The following is a 27,200-nucleotide window of genomic DNA, read 5'->3' on the forward strand; positions in this document are numbered from 1 at the left end:
CAAAGAATGCAGCACCTCCACAGGTTCCATATTGCACATCTCTGTCAACTGTGGTTTTAAAGGCATCTTTAATTCACTTAACTCCACAAAAGAGTGGCCTGTTGCGCATTATGTTCAGGCTCATATGGCCATCCATTGTGATTTCAGTTCTTAACCTGGCTGAAGGCGTCAAAGGTCATGCCACAGTAGCTGCTGAACCATCATGCGATTCAGAGAGAGATTTTCATTATGCCTATGACGATGGCAAATGTCTTGAAAAGTGACTCCAAATACACATTCACTGCTGAATGAGTAGCCACTTATATCCATCAGAAATACTGCACTGCTGTGTAATGTCATAATGTAATGTCAACCCCCCTATCTAACATGAGTGCTGCACGTACCAGATGTGCATGATGACTCCAAGATCTTCAAATGTCACTTTTTTTTTTAGTAGTCATAGTTGTTCCAGATTTCCAAAGCCATTAACAAAGCAAATAGAATAGGTACATTATAAATCAGAACACAATTATGGATCCCAGCTAGCTGTCTAACCTAGCTCACTGTGGCTGAATGTACGAATTCTTTTTTTATCATTGAGGATATATTTGATTAAAAGCCAGCCTCTGTTTAAAACCTTCAGTTTAAACAGCAGTTCCTTGTCCAGTGTTAACAAAATCAGGGCTGCTTCCAGACTTTCTAGTACTCACTCATCTATTCAGTTCAGTCCTTGTTTGCCCACTGGTTGTTTTACTGTTAGTTACTCCAAATTCCAAAAAAAGTAAGATTGTGCTTTTGATGCAACTTACTTATGTTTGTACAGTTACTATTATTTTTAATGAAAAGGCTAATAGCTATTCTCATGAAGGATAAGTGATAAGAAACATTGAACTTTGGTCCTTTCCTTCTCTCTCATCCAATTAAATACAACATAATACAAACTGTACAGTAAAAAATTCAAGCATCTCCACACTTCCCCATTGACCTCTGCTCTAACCAGGAGTGATTGTCTTTTGTGCTCTTTATCAGCTCTTCAAGACTTTATCCAATTTTTTGCTTTCAGGAGGAGTTGGCTGGGTTTGTATGGACTTTGTGTCTGGATGAAGTTGTTAGGATATTTTTCTTTGTTTTGATAACAATCCCATGATAAATTAAATATCCTACATCTGCAAGGAGATGAACTGAATGACCTGAAAGGTCTTCTCAGTCTCTAACATTTGAAACAAGAGACCATGTAGAAAGGAAGAGAGAGAGCTTAATAAAGTGTGGGTTACTTTCACATTATTTTTCATTTTTATATATGCCTGGATTTTCTGGTCTGACCATATCAGCAATTCTCCTCTTCCCAGAATTTAAGTACATCCCACTGGAGTTAACTTGAATGGGAATTACTCAGATCCAGAAAGAACAGAGCTGGATTCTCAAGACTGGAAGTGGAAGAGGCAACATGCCACAAGGAAGGCTGTGCCCATCAGAATTCCAGCCAAACTAGGTACTGGAAACCTCAGAAATATTAATCACCGAGTTACCATAAGATTTCCAGCATAATTTTGCAGACCCTAAGACCTGATACTCCTGTCATTTATGCCAGTGTTAAATCAGAAATACCACATTGAAATCAGTTGAGCTGTAGCACTGTAAAACCAGTGTTAAGTGAGAGGAGAATGAAGCCCAAGAACTTTTGGATAATGTAAACTGTTGGATGGTTATCGGAACCAAACGTTGTGTAATTTTCCTAGCACTTGTAATTTTCTAATCTATTTTGAGATAATGTGAAGGGTGTGGAGTAATAAGTCTTCTTTGAATTGTTTTTAATTGGGGAGTAGAGCACATTGTTTGTTTTTGTGTTTGGGTGCATTCTACTACTGAGACAGAGTCAGCAGCAAAGTGGTTGAAAAGAACTATCTTGGACACTTATTAAAATACCATAGGGAACTCCAGTAATATTTAGACAGTAGGATTTTCCCTAAGTCTCTGTGATCCACATTAAAGTGAAAAAAAAGCATTGCATAATATATCAGCAATAAACACAAAACAACAACAGACCTTTGCACAGGACCACCTTCATTGATAACAGCTGATCTCTACTAAATCTACTCAGATCCATGTTGCCCTCTAATAGGAATGTTTTTTCCCATCATGCCTTTCTGGGGCTATTATATTTCTTTGAGTAAAGCAGCTGTAGCCCTATAGTGGCCATTTTCTAACTGACTACTGTTTGCTCCTTCTCTTTCAGCTGGTAAGTACTTTTGGTTCCTACTATGTTGATTCTTAATATTCCTGAGAAATTAGGCATATTCTTGCATATGGTAGGTGAAGTGATACCATGGGTATTTAGCTGTTATTTACTTACTTGTAGCTCCTATCCCCCAGCCTGGAGGGCACAATACAGACTGAGATTCTGTGCTAGCCTCCAAGAGGTGCCGCATAGGAAGAGGAGAAAACAAAGATGGCATCTTTACAGCCATTTGGTTCTGGACCACGTTGGGAGCCAAAGTGACCCCCAGAGTGATGTAGAACATCTGGGAGGTGCTCTAAACTATGATTCCCTGCCTCCATCTATATTTGGGCTGCTCCACGGCAGCTAAGCATCCCTGTAGCTGTGTTTGCTGTAGGGATGCCCTTCCTGCCCCTGTGAGGCATTTTTTTTTTGAGGCTTGTGATAGTACCTGTGCAGGGCAATCTAAGGCTGGTTCTATGTAAGTGTACCTGCTGAGAGAATTCTTCCTCGGACAGCTAAATGGTTTTCATGGCCCCTGTTTACTGCCACAACAGTGGCAAGGGACAATAATGGGGGGAGGCAAATCCCACCTTTAAATGCACAACCTCCACTAATGTTTGTCAATCCCACTACGTAAGTAGGTAGGTGATGAGAAGTATGTGGACTGTTATCTAAGGGCTAGAGCAGAGGACTGACTTCTCTTCCTGACTGAGCACTTATTGTAGAATGTTAGACAAATCACCTGATCTTGTTGTGCCTCAGTTTACCCATCTGTAAAATAGTTACAAAACCTACCTGACAGATATTGAGATTGAATTAATGTTTGTAGAGAGCTTCCTTTTTTATAAAAGGCACTATACCAATGCACTGTTATTATTAAAAGTTACTGTTTTAGCACCCTGACACAATGTACTAATCAGAGACCACATGACCTCTGAGATGGTCAAGATTTGTATTGAGCTGGCAGGAAGGTACACCAAGCTCATTTCAGAAGGGCGGGTTTGACTATATTGAATTAATTTCTATGCCACCACAGCAACTCTCAATGGAATAGACTTGGACAGATTATCTCCACTGTTCTGACTATTAACAACTGCCAGAATGATGCTTTGTGGCCATAAGCAGCTGGGTCTAATTCAGAGCAGCCCTGAAAATGCTCCAGTTCAGGCCTAGGGTCAAAATCACCTCCTCAGCTGGCTCTAAAATGTAGAGCTGCAAAGATGGTTTAAAGCCACTTTGTCACTGCCGCCTTGCATCCGGCACCATGCCTAGCTCAGCCAGACCAGGAAACTAGTGCCCTCGTGTCTAATTTTTTAATGCCTTGTTCACTGTGAGTACTTGTATGCTAGCCCAGAGGGTGGACTGAATCCCTAGCCAGTGTACTGTTGTCGGCATGATTATTGCTCTTTTAGTTCTGCTTGACCTGATTGTATGCCCTTACCTCTGCCTGGACGGCTGGTAGAGCAGTACCTTAGTTATGCCAAAAGGGGATTTCCTTGAGCTTCTGCTTGTCATAACTCCAGAATGTAGAAAAGCCAGTGGATAAAGAGTGTGTTTTCCCTGGTCATGTTGCTATTGGATATAGGCTGTCTGACTGTCCCCACCCCCAAGAGTTTTCAGCAAGAGAGAGGAGAGGTAGGATACTGGATTAGCTAACCACTGCTCTGTTCCAGTATAGCAATTCCTGTTAAAAGAATGGGGTCACTTAAGGAATTACAGCATTAACTATGCATATTTATGCTTTTATTTTCTGACTCTTTCCCCCTCTCCCCCCCCCCCCCCCCGTGACTCTTTTTTTTGGACTGCCGCAGCCCCACCTGCCCAGTTTGGTTTAGGTATTGTATTGCATTTCACACAAAATTAGAGGAAAGCCATGCCTTATTCCATAGAAAGAAAGTACTTTCTTTTCCCTCGGCTTTCTTTGAAAAGTGTAACAGATGTCTGTAGCAATAAAAAGCCAATTATACTCATATTATCATGAGAATTTCCAGCAGGAAATCTTGAACAAACTCAGTTTACTTAACTGAGATAAATACAGTAGATAAATAGCAAACTGAATTTAGTTTACTAGTGTACACAGGTGTACTACATATTTCTTCAAGCTATGATTCATGGCTATAACCTTTCTCATCCAAACTTTCCCAAAGTGGTGGGATAAAGAACTGGTTCAAGTTTATTGCTAGTTACTAGGAAAGGAAAGAGGAGATAACAAAGGGCCCGATTCTCTCTTCAATCCCAGTCCTTTTATGCTGCTCTGAAGAGAGAACTATTCCCTGAGGAATACCTGAGGGGTGTCCTCAGCTGGCAGAAAGCCCATGGAAGGTTCGTAGACTGATCCATCTTTTCCATTCCCTCTATGGGGCTCTTGAGGCAGAATATAAGAGCAACCCTAAAGGTGCTCTAACTTACGCTTGAAACAAGGTAGATCCTGGAAGGTCAGATAATTTGGGAGACCCAAAGGTGCTTAAAGCCTAATGAAATAAATAAGGGGCAAACTCTGTATGAATAAAAACAAAATTTGGGAATTTCATGTAGCTCTGTTCTTGGTGTATGAATGACAGGCAGTACTGCAAATAACATTCTCTATTTACTGTAGCTGTTAGCTAGGTGTGGTGCAAATATTGTACAGAGTATTGTGAATCCCACTTCTTTTCTGCTCTGCTAGTCATCTTAAGTGGTAGATATCACAGCCAACTTCATCCTACAGCTGTTCCCATGCAAACCCATTGAATTAGACCCTAGTGACCTCAGCTGGGTTATCTGGGCATAAATGAGGATTGAATTTGTCCTGGTGTGCAAAATCTAACATGGAGTAGTTTATTTAGTCTTTGTTTGCGCTTATCTTCTTCCACACTTTGAGCAAAGGCACAGAAATGCCTGTGGTGCTTACTGATTATGATGTTTGTGTGATGTGGATTATTTACCCTCAGGGTGAATTGGCAGCATAGAAAACATTCCATTTTAGGACTATCACTGAATTATTAAATAATAGCTGAATTATTATAATAGCTGAATACAGCTAAATTATTAAATAATAGACTGGAGATGAATAGCCACTTTCCATCTATTCAGCTATCTTCTGTTAGATCAGGTGGTGTTTTTTAATATAAAGATTTTCCTTTAAAAGGAAAAGGCTATCTCATTATAACTTAAAAGCTGTAGTACTTTAATAAAATATTCAGACTGTTGAATGGCTTGTTTTGTCAACAACTTAATCCTAGATAAAATATGGCCTGCTATGCTGTTTTAAAAGACAATTTGGAGTTCGGGGTGTTATAGTTGAAACAAGCCAGGTTTGACAGTGTGGAAGAGCTTATTTCCCAGATATTTTTTATGTTTCTCCTTGGGGCCCAGATCCTCAGTTGCCACTAGTAGTGGTAGTGTTGGTAGTGTTCACAAGGAGTGTGTGCAAAGATTTTAAGACACCTCTACCACACCCGATCCTGGGGTCATCTGGCTATTGGGTCTATCATAAATCAAAGCAGCCTAAGGGCTCTTCTGTTTCATGCCTACTGCCTAGGGTGCTTGTCAAGGCTGGATCCCCACTTTGAACTTTAGGGTACAAATGTAGGGGCCTGCATGAAAACTTCTAAGCTTAACTACCAGCTTAGCTCTGGTTCTGCTGCCACCATTTCAATGGATTCCATTCCTGGGAAACCTTGAAAACCTTCACCAAATCCCTGGTGAATACAGATCCAAACCCCTTGGATCTTAAAACAAGGAGAAATTAACCATTCCCCTCCTTCCTCCCACCAACTCCTGGTGAATACAGATCCAACCCCCTTGGATCTAAAACAAGGAGAAATTAACCATTCCCCTCCTTCCTCCCACCAACTCCTGGTGAATCAAGATCCAAACCCCTTGGATCTTGAACAAGGAAAAATCAATCAGGTTCTTAAAAAGAAGGTTTTTAATTAAAGAAAAAGGTAAAAATCATCTCTGTAAAATCAGTATGGAAATTAACCTTACAGAGTAATCAAAGTTAAAGAGCTCAGAGGACTCCCCTCTAGTCTCAGGTTCAAAGTACAGCAAACAAAGATAAACACTCTAGTAAAAGGTACATTTACAAGTTGAGAAAAACAAAGGAAAACTAACACGCCTTGCCTGGCTATTTATTTACAAGTTTGAAATAGGAGAGATTTGTTTAGAAAGATGTGGAGAACCTGGATTGATGTCTGGTCCCTCTCAGTCCCGAGAACGAACACACTCCCAAACAAAGAACACACACAAAAGCCTTCCCCCCCCCAAGATTTGAAAGTATCTTGTCCCCTTATTGGTCCTTTAGGTCAGATGCCAGCCAGGTTACCTGAGCTTCTTAACCCTTTACAGGGAAAAGGATTTTGGAGTCTCTGGCCAGGAGGGATTTTATAGTACTGTACACAGGACAGCTGTTACCCTTCCCTTTATAGTTATGACATGCTGTTCTAGCAGTCATGGATTGCTAGGCATAAGGGTGTCCCATCGACATACCCTTTTCCCTAGCCATACTCCCTGCACCAGCAGCCTGGAAGAGCGGCACCATAGAAGCCACTATAGCACCTTTGTGTCACCTTAGAATTATCCTGCATGGCAAGAATATTCAAATGGCCATTTAAGCCAACTTTAGGGCAGCTTTATCTCAGGCCTTAACAGACTGGATGGTCTGACCCTAAAAATACAGGATCAAAACATCCCATTTTATGCTAGCATTAATATTGGGTTCCACTTCTGTCATATTGTTCTTTGCTCAGATATTCTGCATCTTTAAACAGTTATGCACAGTAAACCAAGCTACTTTCATTTATACCCCCCTGCAGTCCCACTAAAGTCAGTAACATTGGATGAGCTTTAAGACATAGGTAGTATTTGGTCCAATATCAGTTGAAAGCAAAACAATGCAGCTAGGTGAATATAAATACTTCACATAAAGTGAATTACAAACTGATCTTCAGGAATTCTTATGCCAAGCAAATCTTAAATTCACACGTGCAAGTGTTTTTACTGAGAGAACTTGCTATAACTTTTATGCTCATCCAATCAGAGAAAAGAAATTATTCCATATCACTTATGCATCCAGTCATAATCACAACTAACCAAAACAGTTCAAGAATATACTACTTGTAGCAAACTGTTCGTGACCCATTTCTAAAAATGTTTGTGGAACAAACTCAAAAAAATAAATACAGCTGAGGAAATTGATATCTACTCATAGCTATTTCATAAGTGGGGGAAAAAAGGCTAAAGGTAAATTTATTGATACTCAGTTATTTACTCAACAAAAAGAAACAAATGCTGTTATAAGTACTGTTTCCTCTCAACATGTGTTTACTCACTTTCATTTAAAAAAATTGTAACATAGGTATTTAAATGCTAGGTTTGGGAGCTGAGCCCACTAAAACAACAGAAAGCTTCATCCTCTGATGAGGGATGGGCCCCAGAGCTAGGAGTTAACTAAGTACAGGGGACAAAAAAATGAAAAAAGGGGGGAGGGACGGGGTACAGGTCATAGACACAAAAGTGGGGCACCAGAAGGGGACACCAAGCAATGAAGTTTGGACAAAACCCACTGTCTCAAGAAGAAGTCAGTGCCAAGAAAGTGAAAGGTGTCAACTTGACAGCCCTGGTGATTGAAGTCATCTTTAACCATAGAACAAGTGTATCACAGGAAGTGATATGGAACAGGTAAAGCAGTGGATAGATACTGGACATATTGCCTAGCCAGTGTTGCTCAGGTCTTTTCTGAAGGGAATCACCCCAAGAGGTGAGAGGCTAGTGTTGTCTTCAATCTTTGCCTACTCTGCTGAGACTGTCAATAAGGGTGAAAATTAGTGCCCACTGTGAAAATCATTCTTGTAGTATAGATACTAATCCATTAGGAACTGGTCCAACGCTAACAACTAATTCCACAGAGACTGCCAAAACTGTTACAAGGAGCTCCCTCACACTTTTTCAAAATTAGCTGGGAATACATGTTGCATTCTTTAGGTAACATAATCTTCTCCTCCCCTTTCCCCCCACCCCCAATTCTATCAGTACTCATTCCCCTTTCAAAAATATCCAGAAATCCCATACACACAAACACAACCCTCTCAAAAAATATCCAGCAATTCCAATGGTCTTCCCTTCACAAATATCAATCACCTCCTTCAAGAACCTTTCAAAACACTCTATCCTTTCAACACCGTGACCACTTTGATCCAATATCTCATGATGTGTCGACACCTCATGAAGGCTCCTCTAGGAAGCTCATCTCCCTGGCAGATGTTCTTCACAGAATCAGCAGCAGTAATGGAGGCATATGGGTGTCCTGGAGCCCTTCCTGGCTGCAGCATGGCAGGCAGATTGTCTTGCAGCCTCTAGTTGTGGAGTGGCTGGTGATGGGAGAAGTGGGCGGGCTGGGTAGATGTGAAGTGGGCTTTGGGAGTTGGTTCTCTTGGTTGGCAGGTCTTCCCTAACTGTGCAAAGGGATATATTTTTACACAGCAGTGGTCGGGATTTTGTGGCTCTTAGCTGAAGCTGTATTTAAATAAATAACTTCAAAAATGCCTGTATCTCATTACCTGTTTCTGCCACACCCATTCCATTCAGCTTTGTTGCGTACGAGCACTTGAAGTCACTAGGTCAAAGAAGTAGCTAGATACAGAATCTATGCTTCTAACTGTGTAAGAAGAAGGAGCCTGAATAGAAACACTTTACCCTGAATAAGGCAGACTTGATATCCTTGTGTTTTTCTTGCTCTTTTTTATGCTGCTTCAAGTCACTGTTTTGATCAATTTTCTGTTGACAGTAAGATAATATGGAGTTAGATTAGTAATGTATATTCATTAGCAGTCAAACCATTATTACATATTAAATTGAAGAGGAATCTAACTGTAATGAATTCCTGGACAGCAAATTATTAGGAGTTATATCGCTAAATCCCATGCAATTCTGAATATATACGGGTTAGTTCATGCATTCTTTTCAGTAAAAAAGACCAAAAATCATCCATATATATAATATAATCCACAAAGCGTTTCTCCATTCAGGGGGTGGGGTGGGGGGGAATGGCTGCTGAGTCTTCACTTAAGACTAATAACCTGCTGAGGGAAAGTTCAAAGCACTCACCAGAAAATGATGCTGGTCAGGATGATGGTCAGGATCAAAGAAGAACTGATATGAAAATAAAAAGGCAGCAAAGCTTGAGGCAGGGGTGATCGTTGGGAGGAGGTGAACATCCTTCAAGGAGCATGTTTTGTTGTGTTGGAGAGGCATCTGAAAATGGGATAGACCATTTGGGGCACTGATATAGCTACTCCGTAGAGTCCATCTCATGACTCTTCCCCTGTTTGTGGGCTGCTACACACATAGACAACCCTGTACAATTTCCTCATATCTAGTTTGTCTCCGTTTTCCTTTTGGAGCCAAAAAGCACCAGCTTTTCTGCAGAGGTGCCCTTCAAGGAGAGGATTTTGCCATCATTTGTATATAATTTCATGTCAGTATTTGAGGAATTAATGGCTCATCCTTGGTGTACCTGGAGTAACAATCAGTCAGTGTGTATTCACATATCAGATACCCAGATAAATCCCTGATGGACAATAGCATCATAATACAGTATTATTCTTATGTTGTGGTACTTTGCATGCTGAATACAGAGCCGTATAACACACATATTTGGGTGCAAGTCTGTATTCAGTTACTGTGCTGGAAAATAGAGTTCAATGGGGAAAACTCCCATTGACTTCTGTGGGCATAGGATTGGTGCCATGAATGACTAAATGCCATTGACACAACCCCACCTCAAACCTCACTGCATGAGTGGAAGAATAGTATGAGCGTATGAATGAGTCTAATATGTGTCTGTTTGAGTGGCTGTTCAAAATCCTGACTTCCAGAGATTCTGCCAAACCACATACTAATTTGGTTATTTTTAAAATTAATGTCTGGTGCGCAAGACTGAGTGTGTAACCACTGAGATGGAGTCATATTGGTATCAATACATACTAGGAGAAATCAGCGTGCTGTAGGGAGAAGTCTGTTACAGAATTCCTAGAAGGAAAGGAATTACCCACATGTTGCTATACCTCCATTATTAACAATGTTATTAAATCGGTAGCAGAGTGTTGCCTACAGTTGACCCATTAGTACATTCATACTAGTTTTTCACTGGTGTAACTGCACACTAGTGTAAGTGAGAAGACAGTCAGTAATGTTTGAATAGTGCTTTGAAATCCTCATTTAGATGGTCCTACAGAACTACAAAGAAATATTAACTTCTATGGAGATATACCTATCTCATAGAATTGTAAGGGACCTTGAAAGGTCATCAAGTCCAGCCCCCTGCCTTCACTAGCAGGACCAAGTACTGATTTTTGCCCCAGATCCCTAACTGGCCCCCTCAAGGACTGAACTCACAACCCTGGGTTTAGCAGGCCAATGCTTGAACCACTGAGTTATCCTTCCCCCCCCCCCTCCATATGCTTAGCGGTACTATAGCTTGGCACGGGCAAAGGTGGCTGTAAACCCCTTTTGCACTGCCCTGATCCACCAGAGCTACTGCAAGGCTGGTCAAGACCCCAGTCTAATTTAGAGAATCCTTTGAGCTGCTGTAGATTATATCGTATGCCTCCAAGATCACTTTGGTTGGTTGGAAATCACTGTACTACAGCATGTTCCTGGCAACCCCCTTATGCTAGTGGTGGTTGGGAGGAGATAGAGGAGATCCAGCTATGGCAGGTGGCTGCAGGGGCTGGCTTTATGGCACTGGTATGCAACCAAAACAATTCGGATCATGGGCCAGGATGTCATCCATTATTTATAACTGAGAAATACCCACTACTATTGCAGAGGAATATCTCACTTTAATGAAAAGAGTAATATACATTGGAGATAAGCAACACTTATGGGATGGATGCACAGGTAAAATAGCTAAAAATCAACACAAGCCCTCTGATTTTTGTTAATGCTAGACAAAACAGCAGTAATACTATACATATAAATCAGGAAACTTCGTAAAATCACCTTTAATTTTATTCCCTCTACTGTTTCCAAAAGAAACAATGATTTTCAGCTAAAACCCTGTGTTAATTTTTAGTACATCTCTGCTTATGAGTAAATGCATTGTAAAGCTGTTAAAAATCTTTAAAAATTATTTGTGAAGTGATCAAATAAGAGTGTATTTTAATGTCTGCATTTCACTGATGAAATGCTCAATAACTTTCTTTCATTATTTTCTTTGTGGAGTTGTTTCAACTTCTCTTACTGACCTTTTTTCTTAAATCTTTTCCTCCCCTTGAAATTATTCCTTGTTTCCTTGCTGTGTCTCTGACAGACCCTCCTCCATCTTACTACTAAGGCCTGCCATCAAAACCAGTTGAGCAGATTCTACCAAGCCTAATGATTTTGCCTAACTATGGTACGCAAATAGGATATGAACATACATGGGAAAGAACAGGAGCATTGGTTACTGCTTTGATTCTCCAGCTCAGCAAAGCACTAAAGTATATGCTTCACCTTAAGCACATCTGTAAGTCCAACCCTATCTAGCAAAGCTCTTACACATGTTTAAGTACTTGTGAATGGACATATCAAGTGCTTTTCTCAGTCAGAGCCTAGAAAAGAGGCTGAATCAGCATTCATTCTATTTCTTGATTCTAGTCCCAGTTCTCACACTGACTTCACCTTAACCAAGTCATATTAATCTGTGTGTGTGTGTGTGTGTGTGTATATATATATATATATATATATATATATATATATAATGGTTTTTGTTGTTCTCATTGTATAACCAAAAGAACTGCTAATACCTTTTTAAATGACTTTTACACTTCAACGTTTTCCCAACCTCTTCTCTTCCTAAACTGAGGGAGTGAGTGACTGCTACAGGGAGAATAAGCCTGCTTTATCTTCAGTATCTTGAAAATGAATTTGATTTTGTTCAAGTGGCTGTTAAAGATGTTTCCAGAGGCTCCATTTTTGGGCTGCCTTTTGGTGGAGACAAATCCCTATCAATAAATACTTTTTGTACTTAAAAATAAATCTTTGTTCCTGTTTGTGCCTTAAGCAGAGAGATTGTATCTATGCTTTTTTAAAAAAACAACAAATATAGTACAGAGATGGCACACTGCATAGTTATTTCATCAGGCACAGATATTTGCTAGTACTTTATTATATTACCCTGATCATCCAAATATTCATGGATTCAATGAGATTACTCACATATGTAAAGTTACTCACGTGCATAAGTATTTGCGGGATTGGAGCCCTAGCTCTTCTGTATAAAACCCTGCTTCATTCCAAAAATTGCACAGGACCTGAAAATATGGAAACAAGTTTCCACCTAATCAAACAATTCCTTTCTGACTTGGTCTCTGTGTGTTTTTTTGACTTGTGTTTAAAAAGGTTTCCTCTGATTTTATTTTCATATGGCGGCACTAAAAATCAAATCTTGTAGGCTTCAGACTGTAGTTGGAGAAGCCTATTAGGATTCTTAACATTCCAAGTCACTTTCTGAACAGATTGCACCAGCTAGTTGATGAAACTTGAGCTAATTACACTAATGTTGACAAATGCACTGGCGCGCGTGCACACACACACTCAAAACATGTCACACTTTCAAAAAAATTACACCTCTTCAAGAGATGCTAAATAGATTCAGTGATTTGTGGATATAGCAGAGCTATTTATGCAAAGACAGCTTTGGGGGGGAAATTGTTGATTTAAAAGTATGCAACATAGTCCTTCCACTGGCCACTTGCAAATTAAATGTTAACAAAAAATGTTTAGGATATTAGAACATAGTCGTAATTGATTCACTAAGGGTTAAAGTCAACTATGTGCAAAGTAGGGCACATGAGTTTCATCAGTGGCCCCAGGGCAGTTTGGAAACACCAGTCTCTCAAAACTGGCCATTATTTCAGGTACTTTGTTTATGCCAACAACTTTTTGAGTAAATCACACACCTGATTGCCTCAGAAACCTGCGCCACATAATCCCCATGCTCAACTTGCCAACACCAAACTGTGAGCTATGGACCTGTAGCAGTCAGAAGTAGCCAGCTTCCAGATAGTTGTAGCAACCCACTTCTGGACTGGCATGACCTCCATCATGCATTTATCCTGGCACTGGAGGGTCAGGGCAAGCTGCTCACCAAACTCCAGAAATGTCACTTTCTTCATATGAAAGTTCTGGAGTCATTGCTAGTCATCCCAGATCCACATGATGAGGCGGTCCCATCAATCTATGCTCGTGGCCCTGCTCCAGAAGTCCCAGTCTATATGGGGGCATCAACAGCTATCCTAAGAGTTGTGAGGAGCATCAATCTGTTGGGGTCTGCCACATCTGTGTTACCTGCCTATATTTAGGGCACCCCACTTATACCCTACCGAGGGCTCAAGGCATGATCCAGTCAATTTAGGTACCCCCAGCCTTTCCCTACCAAAGGCTCAGGATGTAAGGCACCTATCCTTGCCCATGGGATGCAGGAAGAAATCTGGTCAATTTAAGTACCCATCCTTTCCCATGGGGCTCAGGGCTCTATGGTAAAAGAGCCTTACACAGCTGTGCTCTAAACATCTATTTATTAGCAACACACACAGAATAAATATACCAAGAAAATCTCTCATGCTCACCCCTCCCAATATACAGACAAATTTACCTGATGGCCAATCAGGATCCACTCATCTGGGGGGTCCCGGTGATGTCTCTACACGTCACGATCGTGCAGAAGGATCAGAGTTCCAGCATCTTGAAGTTGAACTGCAGTCCGGAAATGGTTCCCAAAGAGCATTGTTTTTCATTTACTTTATAGAGGTAAAGCTAACTACCTCCTTCAAATTTACTAAACCTATCACATTGTCCCACACGCTTAAATAACAAAAATGTTAACCAATTACACACTGGCACCTGTGTGTCCTCCTTCCTACCCAAGTTTTTTACATTTTATCTTTCATGCCCAAATTGTAACTTAGTTGTGACCTTCTCTATTTATGCAGATGGTCAGCATAAAAATGCTGGTCAGAGCTTATCTTACCATTTGTTGAGTCTCTTTCTGTATCCCTTTATAATTTCCCAGTACCTGGGTGTCTCTACTTGACGACCCTGGTGGTTATAAGACTCGTTAGGACATTCTTGAGATGGGGGTGCTTTATCAGCAGCATAACATTTTTTGTTTGTTTGTTTTCAGTTTTAGTGGTGAACTCCCTGAGTTTCATCCAAGGCTGCCTTAATATGGGGGTAGGAGTAGATCAGGTCTCAGGCCAACATCTGTGTCGTTCTCCTCCTCCAACAGATACCATTGGAAGGTCAGAAAATGTCACCAATATGTCCACCAGCATCTCATGGATGCTCTGCCTGGGTCTTGAAACAGGAGTGAAAGTGCAAGCAGGAAAAGTTCTTCAAATAGTGCCTCACCTATGTTGCTGGCTCCAGGTGCTAGGAGCATTCAGACCCAAAAGATAGCTTGGCTGGATACATTGGTGTGCTGAGACAACTTCCAATAAAGTGCCATGGGATGGACAGTCAAGTTTTCCCACAGTGCACCATGAACCAAGGGCCAGAGAAGCTACAGCTCGGGGGGGCGCTAGGAGGCTTGGGATAGGCTGTCTGGACTCTGATTTGAATATTGTAGTGTGGATTCATGAGCATGGGTGTGAGACCTGGGTCCAGAAATTGTAAATCTAGGGTTGCTAATCAGTATGGACACTCAAATGTGTGCTTTTAGCACTGAGTCTGAGGACTCAAGTCCTACAGACCCTGGGTTTATGTTGCAGTGAGACATACCCATGAAGATAGGGATTCAAACAGGCCTCAATAAAATGGTTCTGCTGTGTTTGGCAGTGGCAGCTTTTTAGTGTGCATGCAGAGGGCTCAGTTTACAGTGGAGCAAGGCTCCAGACACTACCACACAGCCCAGTGTAGAGGGACTTGAGACTGAAGTTCTGCTCAGCATCCACAATTACAGGAACCACAGATTCCTGCAGTCCCCAATTCTATTCTCAGTTAAACGAGCATAAATCAAGAGTAACTGCTTTAAATGCAATGGAATTATACTGAAGTGAGAGAAGAATTCAGAGGCAGCATCTCCTCTGCACTTCCTAGATTGAAGAGCATCTGTGAATAGGATTATGAGCTGTCAATGAGCTGAGGTTGTATTTCAGCTCTGCTCAACTTTCATGTATACACATTTGTTTAAATTCCCTGGCACAACTGCATTGAAGTCTATATGGTTCTATACTTGTTTAAACCAAGGCTGAATTTAGTCATATACTTCTTGACAATAATCTTTCAGATTGTGAATGCATATTGAAAAACTAAGGGGCAAATTATAAGAATATCAAGATGTAAAGACAGACATGTTATTTAAGGTAAAACTTTACAAAAACCAAAAGTTGGAAAACATGGATATGCAATCTGAACAACCTTAACTCTATCCAAACTCTTTACTCAAAGAACACCCAGAAATGCTCTACTAATTGCTGCATACTTTTAATCTCAAATTATACATATCTTTCTCAATGCCATCAGTATTACCATGTGGCATGAAGGCCACCTGTCATTTAAAGACTTACCATACCTCAGAGAGAAACATTTTTTTTAAAATATTCCAGGATTTACTTAATAGTTTTGACCTTTCAGGCAATTGTCCTTATCCATCATTACAGTACATAATCAATCATATCATACTCAGTTATCTATAAAATATGTATTAGCAAGGGAGGAGGAGGTTTATGTTCCATAGTTTCTCTAGGGATTTATATTGAAACAGTTTAGGAAGTAGTATTAAGTAGGGAAAAGAAGCAGAATTTTGCTCCAAATCAAATTTATGTAAATCCAGATTAACTCTGTTGGTTTCAGTGGCGGTACTTTTGAAATTATGCTGGTAAAATTGAGAGAATATTCACTGATTTTTAATTCATTTATTTATTTGGACTTTTGTAACTTATAATAAGAGGGTTCCACTGCTTCAGGCACCCATTCAAACCTTTTAAAAATACACAAAATAAACAACCTCCCTCATCAATTTCACCAAGAGCATTTGAGTAACTGAGCAATAAACATAAATATGGTAGACATTATTTGACCTCTCACTCACATAATATGGATCAAAGAGAAAGGGTAGTCCAGTGATTAGGTTACTAGCCTGGGAGTTGGAAAACCCAGGTGTAATTCTCTGCTCTGCAACAGGCTTCTTGTGTGACTTTGGGCAAGGTACTTAGGCACAGATCCTTAAAGGTATTTAGGGTCTATTAGTGGAAGTTAGGAGCCAAAATACCTTTGAGAATCTGGGCCTTAGTCTTTTCTGTCTCAGTTCCCCATCTATGCAATGGTGATGATAGCACTTCCCTACCTCATAGGCTGCTATGAAGATAAATGCATTAAGGATTGTGAAGTACCTTAGATAGAATAGGTAAACAACTTCAACAAAAAACGTCCACCTAAGATCAAAAATGTCAATTGTCTGTCTAAAAATCTTAAAAACTTTACAGTTTATTAGGGTCATGTGCCCATGCACACTATGCAACCAAAGTAACAGAACACAAGGGGAAAATACAAATCACACATAAAAAAGGAACTAGACTAAACACAATATACAATATGGATGGTTTTCCTGCCATTATTTGCAATTTTTACTTAACTGAAATAGGCCCATTTTCCCAGTCTCTATAAAGGATAATGATAATTCCCTCACTTACCCGAACTTCACAGTATCCTCCCTCCTCTTGACATTTTGGGTAATTGAGGTTATCCATAGCCAGTATTGCTATGCTACTAAATAGATCAACACTAGCTGTTTCAGGACACACAGCATGAAATGGTTAGCATGAAAGAAAGGTGAGATATAAACACACAACTCAGTTTTGTAAGGCAAGTTTTGCACAGCTCTAGTTCAAATTCTTTAAAATATTCATGTGTCCCCTTGATGTTATATTGAAGCAGGAGCCAGGCATAATATTAGCAACTGAGTTACTGTTCTCCACTGAAGCTACTGAGCAGTAGGGGAACACGGAAACATTCTTTGAAGTGCTGGTATTATGTTGGAACATCAGCACTTCAATAAGAACGTACCATGTGCATTAGTGTGTAACTGAGGTGAGTTTAAAAGTCTAAAGATGGTCAGAACCATGAACTGCAGGTCTAGATTTGATTTAAAACCTCCTTGAAGTTTGGGGATATTTATGTTCAGATTCTGGGTCAGTCCAGCTATACTAAGGCACAAAGTATAGACCCAAATGCAAAGTTTCCCAGAGTTCAGGAGAGCTTGGATCTGGACTTTCACTTCAAATCCAGTTCTTATTTAAAGCAGTTAACGTATTGTGAATAAGGCCGGGCAAAATTTTCCCATCAAACTGCATTTAGACAGAAAGTGAGGTTTTTAACTAAGTTATATTTTGGAAAAAGTGTCTGCTTCTAATGGAAAACTTCTAGTTTTTAATCGGAAAAAATGAAAACCAAAAATGTTGTAGCTGAAAACTTTTGGTTTCCATTTTTTCTTACAAAAAGTGGGCATTTAAAGAACATTTTCTAACCATCTCTATTGAAAGATCTTCAGAGCAGAAGTTTCTCTTTTATCTGTTTTCTGGGGGTGCCATTAAAATAATAAACATTATTCTAAGTGCAGATATTTTTTGAGGGAGGGTTATTTTTTAGTGTTCTATTTTAAAATTTAATGCAGATTTAATTATGGGAATTCATGCATTCAGTTGGAGTTAATTGTACTGCCGGGTTTGAAAAAAAAATATTTATTTAACTTTGATTATTTTGATTTTTTTCCCTTTTGTAGGAAATGTGACCAACCAATATAGTGTCATTACTTATAAGCATGAAAATAAGGGGGCTGATTCTCTACTTCCTTGCATCTTGTGTAGTCATTTAAACCAGTATACAGTGTTATCAAATCACACTTGGGAACCTTGTACACCTACTTTTCACTTCCTTTGCACAAGGTGTAAAGGCATTGGAAAATCAGCTTATAGGTGCTTACAATTTACATAGAAATAATGCAAAGAAAGGAGAAGGCATCTCTTACAAATTTGAGGTGGTGGTAGGATTTTGGGTGGGAGAGCGGGTTTGAGAACTTAAAATTTCACCAGTCTGTGACAGTCTGTACCCTTTTACAAGACTATTATATATTTCGTACAAAGTATGCCTGTAAGATATCATTTGAAATCTCATAATTTGCTGATCATTATTGTGCTGGTAAAATGTGTGGCATCATTGTATGTAAAGTTCTTCTTCTAGTGCTTGCTCATATCAATTCCAATTAGGTGTGCGTGTGCTGCGTGCACGATTGTTGGAGAAATTTTCTACCCTAGCAACACCCGGTGGGTCGGCTGTGGAGCCCCCTGGAGTGGCACCTTCATGGCGCCGGATATATACCCCAGCCAATCCAGCGCCCCCTCAGTTCCTTCTTACTGCCCCTGACGGTCATTGGAACTGTGGAGCGTGGCATAGCTGTTCTCCACTCTCCCTAGCTTATCCAGTTAATTCTTATAGATAGTTGTACTTATAGTTATATGTTCTTTAGATTAGTTATTCCTGTTCATAGTTCATTGTTAAATAGTTGTAAATAGTTAGCGGGGGTTAAGGGGGCTGCTTCTCCCCCCTTTTCTCCCAACGCATAGCCGGGCTCGTGTCCAAGGTTCCTGGCTTTAAGCTGTGCGCGACTTGTGCTAAGTCTATGCCAACGGGAGACCCTCACGACTCTTGTCTGAAGTGTCTAGGGGAGTCTCACCAGACGGACAAGTGTAAGATCTACAAGGCTTTCAGGCCCAGGACCAAAAAGGAGCGGGACTTTAGACTTAAGCAGCTCCTCATGGAGGCGGCACTTAGCCCAGATCCTCCCTCGGCGCACCAAGTTCTGGCACCAAGCGCTTCGGTGCGCAGCGCCCCTGTGGCACCTACCAGTACTACACCGCGAGCAGATGCGGATAAGGCCTCGTGGCACCGTCCTCCTTTGGCACCGCGTCCGCCGCAAGCGCCTTGGCGCCGGTCCCTGTCTCCAGGACATAAGAGACCCCGCACGACACAGGAGGCCTCTGTCCTACAGACACCGGCTCCCCCGGTAACGGTGGTAGAGCCGCGTCCGCCTCTAGAGTGCCAGAAGTCGCAGATATCGGCTACACCGTTGACTCCAGTACCGGGGCCATTGAGCCCTGTCTCCCGTCTACCCCGGAGACCTTTGCGACGGCAAAGGACCTCATCGCTCTCACGGAGCCGGCGCCGTCTCAACCCGCGGCACCGCCCGCCCTTCGGTCAGTGCAATCCAGGGGCAAGCCTGCCCTGGTACGCCTGCCATCTCCGAGCGTGGACTGGCGGCACCGCTCCAGGTCTCGGAGCAGGTCCCGATGCCGCTCGCAGTCCCGGGGCCGACTTTCACCCCGGCACCGTCGTACTCGCAGCCTAGGTCCTGTTCCCGGCACCGATCTACGTCTCAGCACTGTCGGGATCACCAGTACCAATCGGAGTCGCGACGTAGCTCCCGGCACCGGTATGAGCACCGCTCCAGTTCGAGGGGCCGCTCCCGGCACCATGTCTACAGGCAGTCGTCGTCGTCTCGGTCCAGATCTGGATCTCGGCACCGACGGCACCCATCTCAATCATGGTACCGCTCACCGGCACCGCACGGGGACCGCTCGCCTGCAGACCGTCACCGATCGGCACCGTATCGTACGGAGCCCATTCAGACGCGTTCGGCGCCACCTTGGCCCTCGAGATCAGCGTCTCGCTCCTCCGAGGGCGCTTCGAGATCAGCATACCCTCCTCAGGGTCAAGCTGCCACTGACTTGGGTCACTGGCAGGAGGGGGCAGAGGACCCTGCGCAGGACCCTACACATTGGTCTTTCTGGACTCCGTGGGCGTACCACCAAGCGCAAGGGGCTCCACCATCAGCCTCTCGCTCGGCACACTCTGAGCCCAGAGTCCTGGAGGCCACCATCTCCCGTCCTCCCCCAGGTGGCATGGAGGCTCCCATGCCTACACTTCAGGCCCTGGACCCCGGGCCAGGAGACTCTCCGATTCAGGGACCCTTAGAGCCGGACCCCCCTTTGGACCCCTTGCCCCCGGAGGCATCCTCCTCATCTTCCCTGGATGAGGCGGTGGCGGGCACATCAGCCTCGGGCCCGCCCCCAATAGATCTTCGTGCCCACCCGGACCTCTTACGTAGGTTGGCATGTAATATGGACCTCCAGGCGGAGGAGATAGTGGAGGTGCAGGACCTGGTGGTGAGCATCCTGTCGGCTGATGCCCCATCCCGGGTAGCATTACCACTGATTCGGACGATTCAGGCTAATGCCACTACTATATGGCAAACCCCTGCCTCCATCCCACCCACAGCCAGAGGGGTGGAAAGAAAGTACTTTGTCCCATCTAAGGACTATGAGTACTTATATACGCACCCTCCACCGTGTTAACTGGTTGTGTGCTCGGTGAACGCAAGAGAGCGGCATGGCCAGCAGGCGGCAGCGCCCAAATCGAGGGATGCTAAACGCTTCGATTTGTTCGGGCGTAAAGTGTACTTAGCCGGGGATTTACAGCTCAGAGCCGCGAACCAACAGGTGCTCTTGAGCCGCTACAGTTACAACTCATGGAACTCCATGGGTAAATTCAAAGAGTTGGTTCCCCAGGACTCAAGAGAGGAGTTCGGGGCCTTAGTGGAGGAAGGTAAGAAGGTGGCTAGGACTTCCTTGCAAGCCTCTTTGGACATAGCAGACTCTGCCGCCAGGACTCTAGCATCGGGCATAACCATGCGATGCGCCTCCTGGCTCCAGGTTTCGGGCTTGCCGCCAGAGCTGCAGCAGACCCTGCAGGATTTACCGTTCGAGGGCCAGGGACTGTTCTCGGATAAGATGGACTCTCGATTGCAGAGCCTCAAGGACTCGAGAACCATCATGTGCTCCCTGGGGATGCATGTCCCAGGGCCCCAGCGCAGACCCTTTAGGCCCCAGCCACAAAGGTTCTGCCCTCCCCCACCTCGTCCGAGACAGGACTTTCCCAGAAGGCGGGGTCGAGGTGGTAGACGAAGGTCGACCGGCCCCCAACCCGGTCAGAACCAGGGCCTGCCTAGGCCACCTTCAGGCCCTAGACAAAACTTTTGAAGGTGCGCTCGAGGACGGCGCCCCAGCCACTGCCCAGGATCCATCTCCCTCCTTTCGGGATCGCCTCTCCCGTTTCCACCGTGCTTGGTCCCTTATAACCTCGGACCGGTGGGTCCTTCTCACGGTGGAGAGGGGATACGCTCTCCAGTTTTCTTCGTTCCCCCCTCCACCCCCCCTCCCCATCCCTCTTCAGGGACCCTTCTCACGAGCATTTCCTTATACAGGAGGTTTTTGGCCTCCTCGCTATGGGAGCCATAGAGGAGGTGCCCCCGCAGTTAAGGGGCAGGAGGTTCTACTCCCGCTACTTCCTGATCCCCAAGTCAAAAGGGGGTCTGCAACCCATTTTAGACTTACACGGACTCAACAAATTCATAGTAAGGTTGAAGTTCCGCATGGTCTCCTTGGGGACCATCATCCCTTCCCTGGATCCTGGAGACTGGTTCACCGCCATTGACATGAAGGACGCATATTTTCATATAGCGATCTACCCCCCGCACAGGCGCTTCCTTCGATTTGTAGTAAACGGAATGCACTACCAATTTGCCGTCCTTCCCTTCGGCTTGTCTGCAGCTCCGAGAGTGTTCACAAAATGTATGGCTGTCGTGGCAGCATACCTTCATTGACAGAGGATACAGGTGTTCCTGTATCTAGACGACTGGCTGGTGTGCGGCCGCACCAGGGAGCAAGTTCAAGCTCACGTCCAGATAATACTGCAAACATTCCACGAGTTAGGCATTCTACTCAACAAGGAGAAGTCCACTCTGGAGCCAACCCAGAGAATAGAGTTTATCGGGGCAGTGTTAGACTCCAGACTCGCCCGAGCTCTTCTGCCAGGCACTTGGTTTCACACCATCACAAACATCATCCACGGACTCCAGCTCTTCCCGATTACCACAATAAGGACTTGCCTCGGCCTGTTGGGACACATGGCCTCTTATACTTACGTAACCAGGCATGCCAGACTTCGGCTTCGCCCACTTCAGGCCTGGGTATCATCGTTGTACCGTCCTTATCGGGACAGCCTCGGCATTGTGGTCACGGTTCTGAACTCGTTCTTGACCTCTCTCACTTGGTGGCTGGATCACAAGGTGGTTTGTGCAGGAGTGCCATTTCACACCCCACAACCCTCCATCCACCTGGTCACAGACGCTTCATCCCTAGGTTGGGGCGCTCACCTCGGGGAGCACCATACCCAGGGCCTGTGGACCGCATCCCAACTAGCTCTGCACGTCAACGTTTGAGAGCTGATGGCAGTGCGCCTAGCCTGTCAGGCATTTCTGGGTCTCCTGCATGGCTGTTGTGTGTCAGTCCTCACAGACAACACCACGGCCATGTTCTACATCAACAAGCAAGGAGGAGCCCGGTCGTCTCTCCTATGCCAAGAGGCCATTTGCCTGTGGGAGTTCTGCATTGCCCACTCGATACATCTCACAGCATCGTTCCTCCCTGGAGCCCAGAACACTCTAGCAGACCGTCTCAGCAGGTCCTTCCAGACACACGAGTGGTCGATTCATCCAGACATCGTCTATTCCATCTTCCAGAGGTGGGGATTTCCCCAGGATGACCTGTTCGCATCTCGAGCCAACAGAAAATGCCACGCGTTCTGCTCCCTACAAGGACAATCTCCGGGCTCCCTGTCGGACGCTTTCCTTCCGCCGTGGAAAGACCAGCTGTTCTACGCTTTTCCTCCATTCCCACTGGTCCACAGGGTACTGCTCAAGCTACGCAGAGACCAGGCACGCATGATTCTAGTCGCTCCAGCTTGGCCAAGGCAGCACTGGTACACCACGCTGCTGGAGCTATCGGTTCAAACTCCGATGACACTTCCCTTGTGCCCAGACCTCATCTCTCAGGACCACGGCTGACTCTGTCACCCCGACCTGCTATCGCTCCACCTCACGGCGTGGATGCTCCATGGCTGAATCGGACAGAGCTACAATGCTCATGTCCCGTGCAGCAGATTCTACTGGGAAGTAGAAAGCCCTCTACACGGACCACTTAGCCAAGTGGAAACAGTTCTCCTGTTGGTGCGAGGACTGGGCCATGCCCCCCTTGCAAGCGTCTATTCCTCTTATACTCTAATATCTCCTATCCCTGAAACAGCAGGGTTTGGCGATATCTTCAATCAGGGTGCACCCAGGGCCGGCTCCAGGCATGAGGCAACCAAGCACATGCTTGGGGCGGCCAATCTTGGGGTGGCGGGGGGCAGCGTGGCACGGCATTCCACGGGGGGGCGCTCCAGCGGTGTGGTGCTCAGTGGGGGGGGGGCGGCGCGGGGCGCGGCGCTCGGGGGGGGGGGGTTCCAGCAGCTCGGGGGGGCGGGCTCCAGCGGCGCGGCACTTGGCAGGGGGTGGCGCAGAGCGCGGCATTCGGGTGGGGGCTCTGGTGGCGCGGTGATCGGCAGGGAGGGCGGCGCAGGGGCGCGGCGCTCAGGAGGTGGGGTTCCAGCGGCGTGGCGCTTTTTTTTTTTTTTGCTGCTTGGGGCAGCAAAAAAGTTAGAGCCGGCCCTGGGTGCACCTGGCCACTATATCGGCTTTCCACCCAGGAGATCTCGCTTCCTCAGTCTTCTCTAACCCGATGGTCGTCAGATTCCTCAAGGGCTTAGACTGGCTGTACCCACAGCAACGACAACCCGTTCCGGCGTGGGACCTCAACCTGGTTCTCTCCAAGCTCACAGGGCCCCCGTTCGAGCCATTGGCTACTTGCTCACTCCTGTACCTATCTTGGAAGACAGCCTTCCTCGTAGCCATCACTTCAGCGAGGCGCGTTTCTGAAATCAGGGTGCTCACGTCTGAGCCTCCATACACAGTTTTCCACAGAGACAAGGTGCAGCTCCGCCCCCAAGGTAGTTTCAGCCTTTCATGTGAACCAGGATATATTTCTCCCGGTCTTCCATCCTAAGCCAGACGCTACCCGTCGAGACCAGCGTATGCATTCCTTGGACGTACGCAGAGCCCTGACTTTCTATATTGAGCGTACAAAGCCGTTTAGGAAGACGACACAACTCTTCGTTGCAGTAGCCGACCGGATGAAAGGCTTACCGGTCTCCTCACAACGTCTCTCCTCTTGGATCATGTCCTGCATTCGTGCTTGCTACGACCTGGCTGGTGTCCCAACGCCGCGCCTCGCCGCCCACTCCACGAGGGCCCAAGCCTCCTCGACTGCCTTCCTGGATCATGTCCCGAGCCAGGACATTTGTAAAGTGGCGGTTTGGTCATCGGTCCACACCTTCACTGCTCACTATGCACTGGTACAGCAGTCCAGAGACGATGCTGCATTCGGATCAGCGGTTTTGCACACAGCGATGTCTCACTCCGACCCCACTGCCTAGGTAAGGCTTGATAGTCACCTAATTGGAATCGATATGAGCAAGCACTCGAAGAAGAAAAAACGGTTGCTCACCTTTGTAACTGTTGTTCTTCGAGATGTGTTGCTCATATCCATTCCAAACCCGCCCTCCTTCCCCTCTGTCGGAGTAGCCGGCAAGAAGGAACTGAGGGGCCGCTGGGTCGGCTGGGGTATATATCCGGCGCCATGAAGGCGCCACTCCAGGGGGCTCCACAGCCGACCCACCGGGTATTGCTAGGGTAGAAAATTTCTCCAATGATCGTGCACGCGGCGCGCGCACACCTAATTGGAATGGATATGAGCAACACATCTCGAAGAACAAGTTACAAAGGTGAGTAACCGTTTTTTATAAAATTCTATTGTATAAGACATCTTCCAAGTCTAGGGAAACAGCTTCAAACCCCAGAAACAAATGGCTAGCCAGCACTTCAGCCTTTTTCAGCATAATCAAATGGACTGTCACCTGGCTAAGTGGGCATTCTTTGGGAGAAAAAAGGGTGTGAGTGAGAAATTTACATGTTGGCAAAGAAATAGCTGCAACTTCCCATCCCATAGTCTTGCTCTCACCTGAACCGCAGCTGAAGATGGTTCTCAAAGAAGAGAAATGCTATAAAAGAGGGAATTTTTACAGGGTCTCAATGTTATTAAATGAAGTGCATTCTATAGGGAAGAAAATCCCACTCAGGATTGGAGAAATGTTAAAATTGTATAGTATTTTGTTATGATGATCAGTTAGTGTTGCCAGCTCATGCATTTTTATTATGAGTGTCTCAATATTTGATAGTTTTCTTAAAGTCCTAGCTCCAAAAGTTAGTCGAATGCTTAACAATCTCTGCCTCCCTCTTTTATAAAAAAAAAAAAAAAAAAAAAAAAAAAAAGTGTCTAGCCCTCATGGTTGCAGAGAAAACCTTGAAAATGTGATCTGAATATGATCTAAAGGCCCAAAAATCAAATAAAAAGAACCCCAAATGTATTATATCAGATTTTAAGCCAATCTCATTAATTTCAGGGACCTGATTCATGATTTTTGAATGATTGGGGTTGTCACTATTGCAGTGGCTGGAGGGGAATTAGGAGTTAAGATCAGGCCCTTTGGCAGAGATACACTGTAGCATGGAGGACCAGGTCTCACGTAACAGCAGGTGTAGAGACCAGCAAGAGAGAAGAATTAGAAAGGTTTGGAACGTTAGCCATGCAGGCTGAGTGTAGGGAAGAGGAGTCAAAAATAATTCCTTACCTAGTTAACACAGTCACTTGTTAAAAAAGGGAAGAATTTAAAATCGTTTGTTTTGCACCACTTGTGCTGGTTTTGTTTTTTTGTTTTGTTTTCCCTGTGGTTCTCTTGGCTTACATATTAAAATAGGCTAATTGCTTTTACTTTTATTTTGGGTCAATTTTACTTTCAGGTTTCATGCATCAGCAAAATGTTGCAATGTTTGGTTTGCAAACACTGATGGAGAAAGTTTATTTATGTATTTAAACATATTTCCATTGGATTTTTTTATAAGCCCTAACATTTATGTAGGTCTTAAGTTTTGTGAAAGCTCATTTTGGATATAAATTTGACCTCACTGTATCCATCTAGACAAACAATATGCATCATGAGAAGCACACAAAAATATACAAGAGGATAAATTAATGTTTTTAAAAACAGCATTCATATATATACACACTCTTGTATAAATTATTATACATCAGTTAAGCCCTGTGTCCGGAGCATAAATGTATTTTAATGTTTAGTGACAAGGAAAGGCAGTCACTTCAAAGGATTTGACATTTATAAGCAACCAAAGGACTTTCTGTCATCTTCTATTTATTCATTCAATAGACTAAAAGAGCCATGCTGCTTTCTTTAGGGCAGCAGTCGATGCATCTATGTCAAATCATACTTCTCATTTATGCAACCCTGGTGTCTGTCTCTCTTGCTCCTTTTTCTCTCTCTTCCTTCTTCATATCACCAAACAACTTTTGTGTGACTATTAATGGCAGGGAGTATCACATTGGGAATACCCTAGTCTGGACTCCTACTCTGAAAAGATTAGAGGAGTTTGGGTTTGCTCCTGATCCTACTGAAGTCTGTGGCACAACCCCATCAGCAGAAGCAGTTTCGCTGTCAAGACAAAAATCACATATGCTATGTATATAATCTTATATTATTAAGGCCTGATCTTGAGAGGTTCTGGGTGCCACTAAGATGAATAATTAATTTTAAAATATATTATTTATGGTATTTGTTTACTTCCTGCATTTTATCCTGTTTGTTCTGTAACCGTAGTCATTTCACGTGTGGGGTTCAAAGTACAGAATAGGCAATATTTTTTTTTTTAAAAGAGCTATTCTTTTTTTAAAAAATCACATGCATTTTTGTGCATATTTGATTTTGTGGAACATGTTTTTAACTAATCGTCCCTGTTTAGCAATGCTCCTTTAACTGGCTAGTCAGCTTTGCTACAGCGGAGAATGGTAAGTAGTGGATTTTTCCATACCAAAATAAAAAAACGAACCTGCCCCATTTTGAAGTGGAGACTTCAAAAGCACTTTCTGTAACAAATAAAACAAAAAGTCTCACTCAACAGAACTATATTTCATGTTTTAAA

General features: G+C 43.9%; 1 long non-coding RNA gene across 1 annotated transcript in view; it reads left to right on the forward strand.

Moving 5' to 3' along the window:
- Nucleotides 1-2,121: 2,121 nt before the first annotated feature.
- Nucleotides 2,122-27,200, forward strand: part of LOC135975713 (uncharacterized) — a 124,631-nt gene continuing 99,552 nt past the window's right edge. The window contains exon 1 of the long non-coding RNA XR_010592712.1: nucleotides 2,122-2,218. This is a non-coding gene — a long non-coding RNA (uncharacterized LOC135975713). The remainder of the gene's footprint in view (nucleotides 2,219-27,200) is intronic.

Source organism: Chrysemys picta, chromosome 1, assembly GCF_011386835.1.
Source record: "Chrysemys picta bellii isolate R12L10 chromosome 1, ASM1138683v2, whole genome shotgun sequence".
NCBI lineage: Eukaryota > Metazoa > Chordata > Testudines > Emydidae > Chrysemys > Chrysemys picta.